The sequence below is a fragment of the Cottoperca gobio genome, chromosome 14 (genome assembly GCF_900634415.1).
Source record: "Cottoperca gobio chromosome 14, fCotGob3.1, whole genome shotgun sequence".
NCBI classification, from domain to species: domain Eukaryota; kingdom Metazoa; phylum Chordata; class Actinopteri; order Perciformes; family Bovichtidae; genus Cottoperca; species Cottoperca gobio.
This window is the reverse complement of record NC_041368.1, coordinates 15,541,281-15,548,571: the sequence shown is the minus strand read 5'-3', so window position 1 is coordinate 15,548,571 and position 7,291 is coordinate 15,541,281. Positions and strand designations below refer to the sequence as shown.

The 7,291-nt window shown below is 37.8% G+C and overlaps 2 long non-coding RNA genes and 7 other non-coding genes across 9 annotated transcripts; all 9 read left to right on the top strand.

Annotated features, from left to right (window-relative positions):
• The first annotated feature begins 386 nt into the window (after window positions 1-386).
• On the top strand, window positions 387-1,988 carry LOC115019239 (uncharacterized). The gene is made up of 5 exons (XR_003833449.1): window positions 387-472; window positions 1,116-1,188; window positions 1,374-1,420; window positions 1,616-1,694; window positions 1,886-1,988. It is a non-coding gene; the product is annotated as an uncharacterized LOC115019239 (long non-coding RNA).
• Window positions 1,468-1,540, top strand: LOC115019490 (small nucleolar RNA SNORD65). The gene has a single exon (XR_003833493.1). It is a non-coding gene; the product is annotated as a small nucleolar RNA SNORD65 (small nucleolar RNA).
• On the top strand, window positions 1,739-1,811 carry LOC115019487 (small nucleolar RNA SNORD65). Its single transcript, XR_003833490.1, has one exon. It is a non-coding gene; the product is annotated as a small nucleolar RNA SNORD65 (small nucleolar RNA).
• A 41-nt stretch (window positions 1,989-2,029) lies between the features above and the next one.
• Window positions 2,030-2,102, top strand: LOC115019486 (small nucleolar RNA SNORD65). Its single transcript, XR_003833489.1, has one exon. It is a non-coding gene; the product is annotated as a small nucleolar RNA SNORD65 (small nucleolar RNA).
• A 19-nt stretch (window positions 2,103-2,121) lies between these two features.
• LOC115019134 (uncharacterized) lies at window positions 2,122-3,575 on the top strand. Its single transcript, XR_003833431.1, has 5 exons — window positions 2,122-2,274; window positions 2,476-2,545; window positions 2,746-2,816; window positions 3,236-3,275; window positions 3,469-3,575. It is a non-coding gene; the product is annotated as an uncharacterized LOC115019134 (long non-coding RNA).
• LOC115019485 (small nucleolar RNA SNORD65) lies at window positions 2,321-2,393 on the top strand. The gene has a single exon (XR_003833488.1). It is a non-coding gene; the product is annotated as a small nucleolar RNA SNORD65 (small nucleolar RNA).
• Window positions 2,592-2,664, top strand: LOC115019484 (small nucleolar RNA SNORD65). Its single transcript, XR_003833487.1, has one exon. It is a non-coding gene; the product is annotated as a small nucleolar RNA SNORD65 (small nucleolar RNA).
• On the top strand, window positions 3,070-3,147 carry LOC115019483 (small nucleolar RNA SNORD49). Its single transcript, XR_003833486.1, has one exon. It is a non-coding gene; the product is annotated as a small nucleolar RNA SNORD49 (small nucleolar RNA).
• LOC115019491 (small nucleolar RNA SNORD65) lies at window positions 3,316-3,388 on the top strand. The gene has a single exon (XR_003833494.1). It is a non-coding gene; the product is annotated as a small nucleolar RNA SNORD65 (small nucleolar RNA).
• Window positions 3,576-7,291: the final 3,716 nt, after the last annotated feature.

The window sequence follows — 7,291 nt, the reverse complement described above, 5'->3', positions numbered from 1 at the left end:
CAACATCAATCCAGAAGAATTCAACATAAATCGATTCATCAAATAAATGTTGAATTGTTGAAATGTCAGTATTACAGAATATACAGGATTCAGAAATATTTAGTGTAATTGTTGATAGATTAAATGTATAATTTTTAAAATGGCCTACACTTCACAAATCTTTATGTTGACAAAATACGTATTTGTTAAATACTTTCTCAATAACTGTTCTCAAAGTGATTATTTTAATAGGGTTTGCTACGAGAAGTCTTATTACATTTGTTATCCATTATGTTGACTGCCAACATCAGATTTAAACATTGACCACGTGGTTTACTAGCGCGCCAAAACTAAAGAACAAGTGACGTTTAATTCCTGCGACATTCAGGCTTTAAATACTCCGACATCGCGACTTCACTGTCTCTTTTGAAATCGTCTGATCGTTTCGCATGTGTCTCAGTCCCGGTTGTTTCCATTGAGATTGTAAAGAGAGGTCAGTAAATGCCTGAACATAGTACTTAATGTTTAAACAATACTGCACTCGTGCAATAGTTTGTGAATTTAGCTCCAACGTGATATCTGCGAGGTAAAGTGTGACGTTAGCATTTCCCTCACGGGCCCTTACAGCAGCCACGTGGAGAATACTGTGAAATGGACAAGATGAATGACAAAGTGTGTAGGTTTACTGAAAACATGTTAGTTATCTCAAAGTCGTGTGGCTTGAAAATCCTACTCATGAGAGTGTTTGTCAAAATTAAATGACATTTAATAACTAAATATGTAACCGTATATCAATGTAGTCAGACGAGCCATGTTGCTTTCTCGATTTTTAAGTAAAATTTCCAGTGAGTTCAGAAACTTCCTCTGCACTTTATATTTATTTAACCTTTTATTCAGTCAACTCCATGGAGTATCTTTTAATAACTTTTATTGTGTGTTTCAATGTGTGATTTTGTTTTTGCATAGATTATGCACATGCAAACCAGAGACATTTCTGCCCTTTGCATGCAGGAAATTAATTTGTCTCTTGTGTAATCTGAACCAATATGAATACTAAGTAAATGCATTGTGTGCCTGTAGTCTAGAGAAGTATTGGTATTATTTGTTAAACCATGAATGTCTTGTTTCTCCTCCAGATGGACTCCAGTCCAGCAGCTCTTTGTATGACTTTTACATTGGATATATGGAGTCTCCTGATGTCCCTGCAAGGTGAGTTATAGGGAAGAGAACTCCACTACCTGATCTCTTAATGCAGATATCGGTGATAAACTGGGAATAGAAAGTGCAGTCTGATGATTTTTCATACTCACTGTGCTGAGCCTTAAACTGCAGTTGATTTAATCTTAATAAACTTGTAATAGAAGTTGCTTATATATTTTTTTTATTTATTTAAGACTGGTCAGAAGGGATCCAACCAAGATGATGGAAAGTCCAGACTGAGGTTAGTTGAATGCTTCTCTACCCGCGATGTGTTGTAGCCATTAAATGTAGTGATGAATCCCAAACTGAAATAGCTGGAATTACCGGCAGACTGTTAGTGGTGACATTCGGTTTTCTGAACATTAGCTGACGCAGTTCTGTAAGTGTCAATAAAAATGGACTCTCCATTGAACTGTTAGTTTGTTTCCTCCTGTAGCTGAAGAGCCTGTGAGCTGCCATAAGAGGTTATGCTCCCAACCAAACGAGCTGACGCAGGATGACTCCTAATTGTACAGGTGAATATGCATCTTTCATTAAAAATGACAACTGGCTCCTTGTGTTGTGATGAATCCCAAACTGAAATAGCTGGAATTACCGGCAGACTGTTAGTGGTGACATTCGGTTTTCTGAACATTAGATGATTTAGTTCTGTAAGTGTAAAACATTATTTACTCTTATTTAACTGTTGCCTTGTGTCCTCCTGTAGCGGGAAAAGCTTGTGAGCTGCAATAAGATGTTTCGCCATGCAGCGCTGCGTCTGCTCCCAACTAAACCAGCCGACTGACGACGACTCATTTTGTCCAGGTAAATGTGTTTTCTATTATAATAAAAAGGCAGCTGGTTGCTTCTGTTGTGATGAATCCCAAACTGAAATAGCTGGAATTACCGGCAGACTGTTAGTGGTGACATTCGGTTTTCTGAACATTAGATGATTTAGTTCTGTAAGTGTAAAACATTATTTACTCTTATTTAACTGTTGCCTTGTGTCCTCCTGTAGCGGGAAAAGCTTGTGAGCTGCAATAAGATGTTTCGCCATGCAGCGCTGCGTCTGCTCCCAACTAAACCAGCCGACTGACGACGACTCATTTTGTCCAGGTAAATGTGTTTTCTATTATAATAAAAAGGCAGCTGGTTGCTTCTGTTGTGATGAATCCCAAACTGAAATAGCTGGAATTACCGGCAGACTGTTAGTGGTGACATTCGGTTTTCTGAACATTAGATGATGCAGGTCTGTAACTTGTCAAATGGGCTAAATTTAAATGTTTTAACACATTTCAATCTTGTTTCCTTCTGTAGCTGAAGCGCTTGTGAGCGGCCATGCAGCGCTGTTATGCTCCCAACTAAACCGATGACTCATTTCATGCAGGTAATTATGAATCTTATGCAGGATAAAAAATGGCAGCTGGGTTTTATTGTGATGAATCCCAAACTGAAATAGCTGGAATTACCGGCAGACTGTTAGTGGTGACATTCGGTTTTCTGAACGTAAAATTGCACAAACCCGTCTCTACTGGACTTTATCTGTGCACGTATTCACCATTTAGATTTCTGTTCTGGTTTCTCAAGGTTGGGCTTGTTTACGTGAGAAGTGAGTGACTCATCATAGACACCTGGAGCTACACCTTAAGACGGACCTTGTAAGTTAATTTCACTTCATGTCTTTACAATACTAAGCTTTTGCTCACCTTTGTACAATAACACTCAGTACTTGTACTGTAAACATCTGGATTACATACATTGTTTGTATTAGTAAAATTGGGTCTGTTCAAAGTGGACATTAACCTCAAAGTTGTGGCGTTAAGTTTATCTAATACTGTTGAGTCTCAGGTACTTTGCCTCGTGTTGTACAAAGGTGAGTTGCTTATAAAGGGTTGATCCCTGTGCAGCTTTGTCAGTGATGAAAACCTGGAATAGGAAGTGCCGTCCGATGCGACAACTGACGATTGTTTATAATCCTCTTTTCTGAGTCTTTTAAAAGCTACATTTAAGGAAGACTGTGTTTTTCCTTCTCATATCTTGTCTAATCTCATTTCCCCACTTTTTTTTTTTACTACAGGTGTCGTTCTGCCAGTCTGATGCTGTGGTGATTTTTACAGGTATATGTTCATCTTTAGTACACGTGTATGTTGTCCATTGTTGTGATGAATCCCAAACTGAAATAGCTGGAATTACCGGCAGACTGTTAGTGGTGACATTCGGTTTTCTGAACGCTAAATACATAATCACACGATCCACTGGTGTGAAATAATACTTAGTTCTAACTAACCAATACACTTTCCTCTCCTTCAGGTGACGAGAGGACTCGTGGACACTGACCTGAAGATGGATGACCTGTTTGAAAACATTTCACTTTGCGAAAGCAAGACTTGACTGATTGTAATAAAGTGTCAAAACAGCCTGTGAACTGGAACCTATTTGTTTTGAGACTCAACTATGAAATGCAAGATCATTTTCTATTGTCTAAACTTAGTGATTCCTCCCAACCTTCAGAAACACTAGACTACTAAACCACCCATAGTCATACCTGTCAACCCTCCCGGTTTTCCCTGAGATTATTCCGTATTTTTAACCTTTCAAAAATAAAAATAGGCCTAATATTTTAAAAGGTGTACAAGGTAGAGAAGGTGGCAGTATTGTGTTTAACATGAGCTAAAAAAACATCTGGCAGTAAACAAATAATAACCGAAGGTGAAGACGAAAACATGGATGAGTCAGTGAACGGGAGATAGATGGAGACTCAGTTCTACCTGCCAAAGTTCAAACTTTATGCAAGTGTCTAGCTAAATGGGAGACCTTCCCTTATTTAATAAAAAGCAGTCTGGCAAACTCATGCTTTTTGAGAAGTGTGCATTCAGGTGTTGCATTGCACACGGAGGAATAAGCGATGTTCGCCAGCATGAAAAATCCCCCAAGAGGCACAAACACACTCAATGACTTCATTTGTGACAAGAACTGATTCAGAGTCAAACCAAGTGACCAAAGCTCAGGGAAAGATGTCGATGCTTTAGCACGGAAATCCTCGTCAATCATCAAATAAATTGACTAAATAAAATGCGTCTTATAAACATGCCTGTACAAGTAATGCATACTTTAAATAAACATGTATTTCCTGAATGTGTATATAGGACTACCTACCCGTCCCTTATGTGTTGACATTTACATTGTATTGGCTGGGGGGGCTGACGGTTGTTAAAATATGAGTCTGCCAAAAAATGTCCCTTTTTTTAAATTTCAATGTTGACAGGTTGACATAGCATGCTGAACCTAACTAAAGTGCAAGCAGCCGCCTCCGTTTTATGTTAACCCTATGAATCCAGACATTTCAAATACTTGCCAGAAAATTCAATTTTTTTTAGAAAAAAATTACATTTGCACGATTTGGAACAATGAGTGCCTCTTATTTCACCTTACAATACAGTAAATAGTCATATTGAAATATAATTAACAATATAAATGTCGTTAGGTAACTTTCAAAATTAGCAAAAAATCAAATTTGGCTTTCAAAGGCTGCTGCCTGCAGTGCACGGATAATCCACCAGAGGGCAGAAGACCTGTCGGATTGCTTCTGGAAAAACCTGTTTAGGTTCGAAGCCAAAACATTTGTCTTGAAATTGAGATTTTGGACCTACCAAAGTTTGCAGCATGACATGGGGTAGACTGATTTAAGGTGGAAATCTCAATCCATCAAGACTTTACTTCTATATTGAGTCCTGTCATGGAAAATGAACTCGTTCTTAAATGTTTTTGACTTGTTTTCATGTCTGCTTAATCCCGAGAACAGGTGACATAACGCAACACAAACCTACCAACAAATCTATGCTCACATTAACATGTCGATAAATCAAAACTGAGGTTTATTGTAGGTGGGCAAATGAGTATATTCTGTTTCTGATCCTACAGAGTTTTCACATGAGTGCATTGGGTTGAATGGGCTCCGGGGCTCACATCTGTAAGCCCCCACCTCCTCGCCTACCTAGGAGCAAGACACTTTACTGTCTCTTTGTAGCCATGTGTGTGCTTATGGGAATTTTGTATCTTTTCATGAACATTTTGCCTAATCTCAGCCTACACCTTCTCAGTTTTGTAACAATCTAATTTTACAAAAGCCCAGAAATGATATTAACCAAAATAACTTAAACAAATAAACAACACTGTTTAAATACAGCATGTTGACAACTAGTATAAGAGGAAGTCTTACATTTATCAAGTACATTTAAAAACAACCCACATTGTCCAAAGTGAGTCGCTAAAATCACTAAAATAAACATAAATATCAATGCACACAACTCATAGGCATAAATAAACCCATTGGCACAAGTCTACATCAGCCGCACACCTTTACAGAGGCAGACTTACTGAAAGTTCATCCCTCGGCAAAGAATATGCGGAAATATGTGCTGACATGAGACGAGCTGATGGAAGCTTGTTATTACACTGTGCAGCACTATATGCAAATTATGAACCACTTTCCCAGAAGCTGTCATACATACAGGTATATGTATATGTACTGTCTATGCAAGATTTCCCCAGAGGACAACTGTGAACCTTTAAGTGGGAGAAAACATTTTAACAATCAAAGCAAATGTATTTGTATCGCCCAATATGACAAATTATACATTTGTCTCAGTGTGCTTTACAGACTGTACAGGATACGACCCCCTCTGTTCTTAGACCCTCGCATCGCACAAGGATACGGAATAAGGAATACGCTGACAGATTTATTGTCGTATCAGGACTTGCTGAAACTGCGTACAGTGTTGCTGCAGCAGGTGTGATCGTAACACACTCAAATCGGTACTTATATCTTTACACTCTGCTCTCAGGATGAATTATTAATCAGATTGTGATAAATAATTTATCCCAGGCCAAATAAGCATGACATTAACATTACACAGATCCAATATACAATACTTAATCAGAATGACGAGGTAGTATGTCACAGTTGTTACTATCTATCTATAGTCATCACTTTAAAAGTCACACTTTTGGCTTATTTATTTTCATCTTTTCAACTTTCTCAGAGTCTCAGAAATACCAAATGTAAGTGTTCTGAATAAAAACGTGCCCCTTTTGTTGATGTGTGTGGTTGTATAATCATGTATTGAGTCTTATGTGAGTATGAATGTTAGGAATGTAACATTCCGTTCTCATTGTTGTGTTATTATGTGACTTTCGCTGTGATGGGAACCGAGTAGGTCAGTACTGTAACCAGAATGTCGTGTTCTTCCAGCCAAGTGAGTGATGATGACTGAGAATGATGAAGTCGGACTGACAGGATTACTGTCAATGCAGATTCTTGTGTGACAGAGGCTGTGTGGTTTTGGAAATGCACATGCAGGTGGTTGTTATGTATAATTATCAGACACTCGAAGTGAGCCTCTAAAGCCCCAGCTTTACTGTTGGGCAATTAGTCTGTCATGTATTTTACTGCTAAAGCACAATATCTTGTTCATTTGGTGCCATTTAGAGTAAAATATATGAAAAAGCATGGTATGATTAAAGAGGAAAGGGCCTTCCCCTTAATGCTGCCACAAAGTTGGAAGCACACTAGCATCTAAAATATCATTGTATGCTGTAACATTAAGAATCCCTTTCTATAAAACTAACAGACACAGCTCAAGACCATAATTCCTCCTCCACCGAATGTGTCCGTCAGACTTCCAGATGGTAAAGGATAGTTAGTTAGTTAGTTAGTTAGTTGTGGTTTTTAAATTGAAATGTTGGTCTAAAGTAACAAACGTTGCTTGCTTTAAACAATAAATGGCAGTTGGTTGTTTTGAATGATGAATGGTAGACAGTAGCACAGCCCAGTTGATTATCAGAGCAACACTGTTTCAAATAAATCAATTGACATTTCATAACTTTCATTATTCTTTTGTAAGTGTTTTCATTACTTCCTTCTTTTAAAAAAAATAATTATTCTTTGTTACTTCCACCATTTTGACATTTTCCTTAAATAATAGGCTGAATGGCAATTTTGTAAATGATGAATGTAAGACGGGGAAAATTATGAAACTACAGCTAAAAATCAATCAGCATTTATAATCTTTGTTTTTTGGACTATGATTATTATGGGTGCAGAGAATGCAGATCTTATCACATATATCACCAT